We start from the raw sequence: 11793 nt of genomic DNA on the forward strand, positions 1-11793 counted from the left end.
CCCTTCCCAAGAATTGAACCATGTTCTCCTGGTTTGTAGGTCAATGCTCACCTGCCCAGCTCTCTCACTTTCCCCCGATAATCTAACCTACACTGTCAGAGAAAAATCTTTCCTTCCATTATTCTGACTCTAGTCCAGTACTGCCCAAACTATCTATTGTAGGGGGCCGATTTTCTTTAAATGTACAATCTGTTGTGGACTGGAAAATTAAAATATATATATATATATATTATATATATATAATCAATATATATATTATTGATTTTTTTACAGAGAGGAAGAAACAGAGGAATAGAGAGTTAGAAACATCAACCAGCTGCTTCCTGTACACCCCCTACTGTACATGCAACCAATGTACATGCCCTTGACTGGAATCAAACCTGGGATCCTTCCGTTCGCAGGCTATCCATTGAGCCAAACCGATTAGGGCTGGAAACTTTTTTTTTTTTTTTTTAATATATTTTATTGATTTTTCACAGAGAGGAAGAGAGGGATAGAGAGTTAGAAACATTGATGAGAGAGAATCATCAATCAGCTGCCTCTTGCATACCCCCTACTGGGGATGTGCCCACAACCAAGGTACATGCCCTTCCCCGGAATCGAACCCGGGACCCTTCAGTTCGCAGGCCAATGCTCTATCCACTGAGCCAAACCGGTCCCGGCTAGGGCTGGAAACCTTTGTAAAATACAATAAACATGATTACTAGAAAAGTGAATTAGAAAATCTAAAGTAAAATATTCCTGTGTATCTCCTCTACTCAGTCCTTTACTTCACTTCTGGTCACCAAATGTGTGTAGGTTTTCTACTCACCAAGCAATTCTCTGCCACCAGTTGTAGGTCCTACAATTCAACTTAATTCTGATGCCATTTACCTGGAGACAGTGTCAGGCCCCACACTGTTGTACAAGACGGTCCCACCCTCACTCTAGATGCCAGTCCAGATTACCTGTGCTTCTGACTGACTGGCTATAAAATCAGAGTTTCCCACCACCCACTTCTGGGCCTTGATTAATTTGCTAGAGCAGCTCACAGACCTCAAGAAAACATTTTGAGACCGGTTAGTAAGAAACTGGGAAAATTCCCTGCCAAGTGGAATGAGGAAACTGAGACAAATGGTTGAACAAAAGGCTGGAGTGCCTGAGCGAGTCACAGCCAGCTGATAAATCACAAGACTCTATCCTCCCTAACCAAAGACATCTAAGAGCAGGTGTTTTAAATCACCTTACTCAGGGAGTTAGATAACAACTACAAAAAAACAATGAGAACCAGACTAATCCAAGATAAAGGTGAAACTATCCAGAAAATGATCCCGGACCACATTATATGCCGTTTTAATACATCAGCATACCGTTCGACACACCTGAAAGCCTAATGAGTGTTCTGTCAAGATCCTCTCCTGGGCCCGCCCCTAAAATCCCCACCCATAGAGAATAGACAGAACCCTCAGGACAAAGAACACCAGCGTGGGCTCTTCTCCGAGCGCCCTCAACCCCTTCCTCAGGCCTGTACTTTGCTTCTTCTAGCCTAAGCTCTAAGGTCCCAGTGAGACTTGCACCTGGCGGGGGAATGGGCTTTCCTCCTGATCCCGTCTCCAAGGGCTCTTCCTTTGCCTCACTGTCCCAAGTTTTGATAAACTTACTCTCACTTTCACCTGGACGTAAGTCTTGAAATTTTTCCTGCATCAGTCAAGAACCTAAAGGTCGCCTGACATTTTGAGATGTCCCGGACAGTATTACTTACTAGATTACCCGATTGTTTAAAAGAATATAATTCTGTTAACAGACAGGCAGAAGAGATACTTAAGGCAAGGTATGTGGGCAGGGCGGGGGGGGGGGGGGGGGGAGAGGGGGGCTGAGATCCCATGCCCTCTCTGGTGTGCCACACTCCCAGCATGTAGATGAGCTCCCCATCCTTTTGGGGGTTTGAGGCTTCATTAAATAGGCGTGATTAATTGCATCATTGGCCATTGGTGACTGGACTCTATCTCTAGCCCTTCTCCCCTCCCCAGACGTCTGGGTGGTGGGCTAAAAGTTCCAACCCTCTAGTCCTGTGTTTTTCCCCTTCCTCAACCAGCTCCTTCCCATCACATGGAGCTTTCAAAAAGTCACTTCATTAACATAGATGTAGGTGTGGTTGAAAAGGACTCCTCATGCATTCAAAAACACACATACTGCCCTAGCCGGTTTGGCTCAGTAGATAGAGCATCAGCCTGTGGATCAAAGGGTCTCAGGTTTGATTCCAGTCAAGGGCATGTACCTCGGTTGCAAGCTCCTCCCCAGCTTAGGCCCTGGTTGGGTCGTGTGCAGGAGGCAACCAATCGATTTTTTTCTCTCTGTCAGGGAGCACTAGCTCCTGAGTCCACACATACTCCTGAACCCTGCTCGTTGCAGTGATTGTGGGAGTGCTCACTCCATCCTGCTCCATTACGTTAATCGTTGGGTCTGAGTCCCTTTGCCAGGGACTGGGCCTTCTTGGACGCTGGGCATTAGAAAATGGAGAAGACATGAGAAGTTGCAGGCATATTAGAGAATCTTTTCTTTTAAATTTCTTTATTGATTAAGGTATCACATATTTGTCCTTAACCCCCTATTCCAATCCCCCACCATCCCCACTCATGCCCCCACCCCCTTATTTCCTTCACCATTGATTAGGCTCATATGTATGCACATAAGTCCTTTGGTTGATCTCTCCCTTTTATCCCCACCCTCCCTTTGAGGTCCAACAGTCTGACCCATGGCTCCTTGTCTCTGGGTCTGTTCTTGTTCATCAGTCAGTGTTGTTCACCATGTCCCCTAGATGAGTGAGATTATGTCCTACTGGAAATATACTTATAAGAATAAAAAATGAGACAAGCTATAATCATTATGCTGAAAGGCATATGAATTAGTCTGTAGTGAGCTTCTTTCTGGGCCAACAGTTCTTTTGAGACCCAATTTCAATGTCAAACAGTTCCTTATATTGTACATGTCAGCAATGATATTTCAGTTCTGGATGGTGGACAAATCTTTTTTTTTTTTTTTTTTTAATATATTTTATTGATTTTTCACAGCGAGGAAGAGAGAGGGATAGTTAGAAACATTGATGAGAGAGAAACATAGATCAGCCTCCTCCCGCACTCCCCCCTACCCCCACTGGGGGTGTGCCCGCAACCAAGGTACATGCTTCTGACCAGAATCAAACCTGGGACCTTTCAGTCCACAGGCCGGTGCTCTATCCACTGAGCCAAACCGGTTTCGGTGGTGGACAAATCTTTATGGTAGCCCAAGTAGCCATTGCTATGAAGGAGCCTTTAGACAAAACAGTTCAGCAAAGCAGTCCTTGATAATACAATAGCAAACACAGGAGCCATCCTAGCAAAAACAGCCAGCACCAGCTGGTCAGTAATACAACTTCCCTACAATGCAGCCCCCAGCATAGGAGCTTCACAGGAGCCGTTACTAACTAAGCAGCCTGACCAAGCAGCCTCACACTTACATATCAGCTGAATCAAAAGAGTCTTTGTGCCAGATACAAAGGCATGCCTAGGCAGTGGATAGCTTGCTGCATCCTTGCTTTTGAATCCGAGTATAGCAAATTAGCCTTGAACACCCTGATTAGGATTTCCACACTCAGAGTGGCCTTGAACATCTGGCATATCTGGATAGGGCCTCCAGATTCTCACATAAATATTTCTTTCTGTCTTTCCCTCTCTCATCCAGTCTCTCTAAAATCAATAGAACCCTAGACAGTTTGGCTCAGTAGATAGAGTGTCAGCCTGAGAACTGAAGGATTCCGAGTTTGATTCTGGTCAAAGGTACATGCCAGTTGCGGAGGCAACCATTCAATGATTCTTTCTAATTGTTGATATTTCTATCTCTCCCTCTCCCTTCCTCTCTGAAATCAATAAAAAATAAAATAAAAATAGCTGGTGGTGTGAGGTCTGTAACGATGCTGCGAGCCAGGGATGGCCCGAGCCCCACATACAGAGGCCAGCAGTGTGAGAGCGGTGGCTCGAGGGGGCGCGGAGCTGGAATGAGAGCGGGGCCCATAGCTGGGGGACCACGTCGCATTGCTGAGGGAGTCTGGGCCACCCTGCTCGGCCGGTCGGCCACTGGGCCACGGCCACAGCGAAGGCTGAGAGCTGGGAGTCACAAGATTTGAGGTGGGGAGAAACCAAGATGGTTGCATAAGTAAATGCCTAACTGCAGCCTTGCACAACAATTTCAAAAAATATAACTAAAATACAAAATGGACATTATCCAGAACTACAGGAAAGTTGACTGACTGGAAATTCTACAACTAGAAGGAAAGAGAAAACCAGAAGGAAAATCAGAGGAGCTGTAAAAGCCTAAGGTACGATGCTGGAAACCAAATCAGTTTCAGCTGGGAAAGAGATGTTGACAGGAAGCCAGAAAGGCTGGTCAACAACCTCAATTGCTTTAACCTTTAGTTGAGATTATGTTAAGTTGAAGCAGCTGTTAAGCCTCAATAAAAGGGGATGGCAGGGCCAGAGCAGTCGTAGTTCTCCCACTAGAGTTGGACTACCGCCTGGCCCCCCAAATCGCCAAATTGAATTTCTTCAAGTCTCTTCATTTGTGTGCGGCCCTTCTCCAGAACCTGAACCTGAATTGGAACTCTTTCTACGCGGGCCGTGAAAGAGACTCCAATAGTACGGAGACACGGTGTGCGTATGGGGAGAGGACAGAGCCGGAGAGAAGAGAGTGGCTGAGTGCCTGGCTAGTGTTCCCTAGCATGAAGGAGACAAAAGCTCCAGACTGTGCTGAGCCCCAGTTCTGGGCCAGACCCTGGGGACCCAGACTCATACGGAGGAAATCTGGGCTATAAGGAAATCAGGGGAGAAAATCAGGGGAGTGGAGCGGTGTAAGGCAGAGCCCCAGAGGAGCACACGTTAATTTGCTCAAAGGATGCGCTGTTGACTGTGCTGCTGGATTGCCCTAGTGGGAAGGAGACAAAAGCTCCGGACTGCTCTGAACCCCACTTTCAAACACACTTCCAACTGCACTGAATCCCAGTTCTGGGCTCATTGGGGGAGAGACTAGACTGTCTGATAGCGGGCAAAACTCCTCTCAGAGGTGCTTACAGCGAGTACCAAAGGACACTGAGGAACACCGAGATTCAGGAACCTCATAGGGCTCCACCCTGAAACTCCACCCCATCCAAGCTGAGCACAGAGGCTTTTGCAATTTTCCAAGTCTAGTCAAATAAGGCTGTCTCCCGGCATAGACATAGCTGATCCTCACAGCCAATTGGCCTGGAGGTCAGTTCCTCCCAGGGATACCAACAACAATCAAGACTTAACTACAACAAGGCTGTACACACAGTCCACAAGGGGGTGCACCAAGAGTGTACACTTCAGGTAACTGGGAGGCCAACTCACTGACTCATATAGGACACCTTAGCACACAAAGCCACCCCACCAACTCAGGGAAGCTGCAAAAATGCCCAGACAAGGAAACAGATCACAAACGAAAGAAATGGAGGACAAAAAGCGACTGGATATAGAATTCAAAACCACACTTATAAGGTTTTTCAAGAATTTCCTAGAAAAGGCTGATAAATAAAAGAGACCTATGAGGATATGAAAAGGGATCAACTAGAAATAGAGAATACATTGTCTGAAATAAAAAATATTATACAGAGTCCTAAAAACAGAATGGAAGATCACAAGAATCAAGTCAAAGATTTGGAACACAAAGAGCCAGAGGACACCCCTTCGCAGAAGCAAGAAGACAGAGAATCCAGAAAGTTGAAGATAATGTAAGAAGCCTCTGGGACAACTTCAAGCAAACCAACATCAGAATTATGGGGGTCCCAGAAAAAAAGAGAGAGCAAAATACCGAAAACATATTAGAAAAAATAGTGACAGAAAACTTCCCCCACCTGGGGAAAGAAATAGACTTACAAGTCCAGGAAGCGCACAGAACCCCAAAAAAGGAATCCAAAGAGCACCACAGCAAGACACATCATAATTAAAATTCAAAGATTAAAAGACAAATAGAGAATCTTACAAGCAGCAAGTGAAAAGCAGGTAGTTACCTACCGGTATAAAGGAGCACCCATACGATTGTCAGCTGATTTCTCAACAGAAACCATGCAGGTCAGACGGGAATGGCAAGAAATATTCAAGGTGATGAATAGCAAGAACCTATAGCCAAAAATACTCTACCCAGCAAAGCTATCTCTCAGAATCGAAGGCCAGATAAAGAGCTTCACAAATTAAAAAAAGCTAAAGGAGTTCATCACCGCCAAACCAGAATTATATGAATTGCTGAAGGGGGTTCTTAGGAAGAGGAAGAAGATAAAGATAAAAATTATGACCAACACATACGTAACTATCAACAAGTGAATCTAAAAGCCAAGGGAATTAAAAAATCTGATGAACCATATTAACTGGTGAATAAATAGAATCAGAGGTATGGAAGGGGAGTGAACTGGCGATTCTCGGGGAAAAGGGGAGTGGGGGGTGTGGGAAGAGACAACATAAACTGTGCACCTATGGATGAGGACAATGGGGGGTGGAGAAAGGACAGAGGGTGGGGTGGGAACCTGGTGGAGGGGAGCAATGAAGGGGGAAAAAATGAGGAACATTTGTGATAATATGGATATAAACAATAAAGATTTATTAAAAATTAAAAAAAAAAAAAGATTTGAGGTGGCAGGCCCTGTCAGCAGAATGTGTCCTCCCCCCTGCGTGCGACTTTGAGGCCCCGGAGATGAGTTTGGGCCCTGGCCCTGCGGGTCCCCACACCTCACTAGCCAGGCGTCCGCCAGGTGCCATGGTGTTCCAGCCCCAGAGCCGCCAGTGACCTCAGGTCTCCACGGACCGGGATGTGCACAGCAGCAGCGTCACCGTGGAGAGGCCAGGGTACCACAAACTTATGGGTTTTGACAAGGAAGGAGGGAGAGGGGAGTCGGAGGAGGGCCGAAGACTGACCGAGGCCCGTGTCTGGACCAGCCTCAGCGTCCAAAACCCCGGGGCCAGTTCGGGGGTCCTGATGGTGGGCCCCAACTTCCGCGTCGGGAAGAAGATAGGCTGCGGCAACTTCGGGGAGATCCGGCTGGGGAAGAACCTCTACCTACACCAACGAACACGTCGCCATCAAACTGGAGCCCATCGGGCCGCAGAGCCCGCAGCTGCACCTGGAGTACCTCTTCTGCAGGCAGCTGGGCGCCGCCGAGGGCGTCCCGCGGGTCTACTACTTCGGCCCGAGCGGGAGGTACAAGGTCCTGGTGCTGGAGCTGCTCGGGCCCAGCCTGAAGGACCTGTTCGTCCTGCGCGACCACAGCTTCAGGCTCAAGACCTTGCTCCTGATCGCCGTGCAGCTGCTCATGTGCATGGAGCTGGTGCTCGCCGGCGCCTGGTCTACTGTGCCGTGAAGCCCGAGAACTTCCTGGTGGGGTGGCCGGGCAGCAAGCGGCAGCACGCCGTGCGCATCGTGGACTTCGGCCTGGCCAAGGAGTGCATGGACGCCGACACCGAGGAGCACATCCCCTACCGCGAGCACCGCAGCCTGCCGGGCCCGGCGCTACGCCAGCGTCAATGCGCACCTGGGCCGCCGCGACGACCTGGAGGCGCTGGGCCACCTGTTCCTGTTCTTCCTGCGCGGCGCCTGGACTTCTTCGAGAAGCCTGACTAGGCCTACCTGCGCGGGCTCTTCACCCACCTCTTCGACCGCAGCGGCTTCGGGTTCGACTAGGAGTACGACTGGGCGGGGAAGGCCCTGCCCGCGCCCCTGGGCACAGGGGGCACCGAGCCGCCAGGGGAGAGGGCCTGCGGCACAGCCCCATCTGGGCGCTGAGCTCCATCATCGGGGAGCTCATTGCCGACGCCCCCAACGCCCCCATCCCAGCGCCCGAGGAGGTGGAGGTGGAGGTGGAGGATGACATCAGGTGCTGCTGTTTCTTCCAGAGGAGGAAGAGGACATCCCTGCGGAGGCGCCAGTGACCCCGCAGGCGGGGGCTCCCCGCACCCTCCGCGGCAGCTCCTGGAGGAGCCCGTCTGGGTGGCCCGCAGCCAACACACGGACTGTGGCCCGGAGCTGCTCACCGAAGACTTTGGCCTAAAATTTTACACCTGTGTCTAGTCCTCCCTTCCAAGAGCATTAAGTTAAAGAAAAGAAAACACACGGCCGCCTGCCGGACGCCTCCCGCCCTGTCTGCGGCGGTGAGTAGTGTGACCTGGAGGCCCGGCCTCCGCGCCTTTAGGGTCATAAAGTCTGGCTCGTCTCCCTCTGTCCAAAGGCCACTTTCTCCAGGGGGCGCTGTGGGGCATCGCTGCCCGGGGTGAGCCCCCTGGGCCTCCCCAAACCAGAGGGGAGGGCGCGGTGGGAGCCCCGCAGCTGTTCCTGCTGCCCCTGCTCCTGGGGCCGGGGCAGCCCCTGTGTGGCCACTGAGGCCGGGCTGTGCGGTGGGAGGCTCCTGTGTCTGTGTCTGGGCCGCTGAGCGGGGAACACGCCTTAAAGCCCGTCTCAGCCCGCAGGTGCGGCAGAGGCCGGCGGTCACAGCCGGGCGGGCGGACGCCGGGGCCTCGGCGGCGGTGTGGGCACTAGGTGCTGCTTTACAACGAGGTCAGAAATGGCACCTCTGTTTCTCTGATGCTTCCCGGAAGCCATAGAACTTAGGGGCTTAAAAACAAACAAACAAAAAACAAACAAACAAAGGAAAATGAAACAAAAATAAATAAATAAAATAAAATAATAAAAAATAAAATCAATGGGAAAATTCCTAGGGTGAGGATTAAACCCTCCTCCCACCCCCAACACACACACACACACACACACACACACACACACACACACACACTTTTTACCTTTATCTTCTGGAGCTATTTCAGCAGCTGTGAACAAAAGATAGCCTCTATTTCTCTTAACACTTAGGAAAGGAATTACAAAGGTGTAAGGAGCTATGTGCTGGAGCCATGGATAAAGACCAAATTATATGTTTGTCATTATAAAAGGCAGAATTACAGCAAAAAACCCCACACAAAATAGTTTTAAAATTTATTATTAGATTTAGGTTATTACATTTTATTTTTATATACAGCAAACATAAGCTTATTCTGTCAAATGCCTTAAAAAGTTTTTAAACTCTGCCGAAACCGGTTTGGCTCAGTGGTAGAGCATCGGTCTGCAGACTGAAAGGTCCCAGGTTCCATTCCGGTCAGGGGCATGTACATTGGTTGCGGGCACATCCCCAGTAGGGGGTGTGCAAGAGGCAGCTGATCGATGATTCTCTCTCATCGATGTTTCTAACTCTCTATCCCTCTCTTCCTATCTGTAAAAAATCAATAAAATATATTAAAAAAAATTTTTTAAACTCTTACTCTCAATTTTGCCCCAGTCTGTGGACTACATGTTGAGTAAGTTTGCTCTAGTCTAGACTGACCTGAAGTTTTTCTAGTTTTGAACTCCGAATCTTAAAACCCAATCATTTCACCCCCTATTCAAAAACTTGCAAAACTACTTGATTTGACTTTCAAAACCTGTACAAGTGTCCCCAACATACTTTTATCAAGTTTACTAAGGTATAACTTATATACAACCAACTATATACATTTAAAGTGTATAAGAAAAACTAGGTCTTATAAAACCTACATTTATCTTTAAAATATATCCAAGTGATAACCACTTCTCATTGTATTCAGAGCCAACACTGAAGCCAAGCTACCGTCATCTTTCCCCTGAACTACCCACGGCTGGCTGTCTGCTTTGCCTTGGGCTCTGCCTTCTTCATTCCGCAGGCAGTGGGCCTTTAGCACTCTGAGTCCCAGCCGGTTACTTCTCCAGTGCACCCTCCAACAACTCTGCATCTCCCTGAGCCTAGAATCCCAATGTCTTACTCTGACCTAGGAGTTACCACATGATCTGGCTCCTCCCCTGTGATTTTATCTCCAGCACCTTCCCTCTCACTCAGATCCAGTCATCCTTCAAACATCCTCCATCCCAAAACTTCCGCCATATCCCCAAACTTCCCCCACATGCTCAAACATCCCCCACATATTCAAACACCCCCCACACTCACTCAAACACCCCCATACTCAAACATCCCCACACACAAACATCCCCCCACACACTCAAACATCCCCCACACTCACTCAAACACCCCCACACTCAAAAATCCCCCCCCACACTCAAACATCCCCCACACTCAAACATCCCCCACACACTCAAACACCCACCCCACACACTCAAACATCCCCCCACACACTCAAACATCCCCCCACACACTCAAACACCCACACACTCAAACATCCCCCACACACTCAAACATCCCCCACACACTCAAACATCCCCCACACTCAAACATCCCCCACACTCAAACATTCCCCCACACACTCAAACATCCCCCACACTCAAACATCCCCCACACTCACTCAAACATCCCCCCACACACTCAAACATCCCCCACACTCAAACATCCCCCACACTCACTCAAACATCCCCCCACACACTCAAACATCCCCCACACTCAAACATCCCCCACACTCAAACATTCCCCCACACACTCAAACATCCCCCCCACACACTCAAACATCCCCCACACTCAAACATCCCCCACACTCAAACATCCCCCCACACACTCAAACATCTCCCTACACACTCACACATCCCCCCACACACTCAAACATCCCCCGCACACTCAAACATCCTATATGGAAACCCCTTTCATGTCCCGCGTGGTTCAGGGTTCTGGTTCAGAGTTCCGGATTATGTCAGATGGGGGCCTCGGTGGAGCAGAACAAAGGAGTATATGGAGAAGGGCTACATGCAAATTAAAAAGAGACTAGGAGAAATTTAATTTGGTGACATGCGGGCCAGGCAGGAGCCCACCTCTAGTGGGAGGACTGCCACTTGCCTCTGGCCTTGCTATCCCTTTTATTGAGGCTATGGGATACACCCATACCCATAAGCAGGTTTGGGATACACTCATAGACCTTAGGCAGGTAATAAGCAGATTATCATATCAGTAAGGATTTACACGATTACAAGATGGGAAAGTTGCCTCAGTGACCATTGTCTCAATTAGACAGGGAGTGGTTGGCTCTGACCTTTCAGAGCTTCAAGGTTGACCAGCCTTTTAATCTTTCTATTAGTGAGACAATGATTGGTTTCCGGCAATCCTACACACTCAAACACCCCACACACTCAAACATCCCCACACACTCAAACATTCCCTACACACTCCTGGCTTTCAGCTTGCTCTTTCCCAGATTTCCATGTTGCTTACACTCTCATTTTTTTAAACCTATTTTAAAAATTGATTTCAGAGAGGAAGGGAGAGGGAGAGAGAGACGGAAACATCAATGATCAGAGAGACTCATTGATCAGCTGCCTCCTGCACACCCTCTACTGGGGATCAAGCCTGAAGCCATGCATATGCCCTTGATTGGAATTGAACCTGGGACTCCTCAGTCCACAGGCCGGCACTCTATCCACTGACTCAAACCGGCCAGCGCTACACACTCATTTCTTATGGCCTCAGCTTTCCTATCAGAAAGGCATTGCCTTGCCAACCATCTAACATAGTAAACCTATCACCATCTATCCCTTACCCTTCTTGATATTGTATTTCAAACAAACAAACAAACAAACAAACAAAAACAAAACAAAAAAAAGAAAGAAAGAAAGAAGAAAAGTCTGGAGGCTTTGAATAGAAATAAATGATAAAGATTTAGTCAAGCCCTGACCGGTTTGGCTCAGTGGATAGAGCATCAGCCTGCAGACTGAAAGGTCCCAGGTTCGATTCTGGTCAAGGGCATGTATCTTGGCTGTGGGCACATCCCCAGTAGGAGG

The 11793-nt window shown here is 48.7% G+C and overlaps 1 pseudogene; it reads left to right on the forward strand.

The window, feature by feature from the left end:
• Positions 1–6879: 6879 nt before the first annotated feature.
• LOC118728984 lies at positions 6880–8048 on the forward strand (annotated as a pseudogene).
• Positions 8049–11793: the final 3745 nt, after the last annotated feature.

This window comes from Pipistrellus kuhlii, unplaced genomic scaffold (genome assembly GCF_014108245.1).
Source record: "Pipistrellus kuhlii isolate mPipKuh1 unplaced genomic scaffold, mPipKuh1.p scaffold_m20_p_3, whole genome shotgun sequence".
In the NCBI taxonomy this organism is placed as follows: Eukaryota; Metazoa; Chordata; class Mammalia; order Chiroptera; family Vespertilionidae; genus Pipistrellus; species Pipistrellus kuhlii.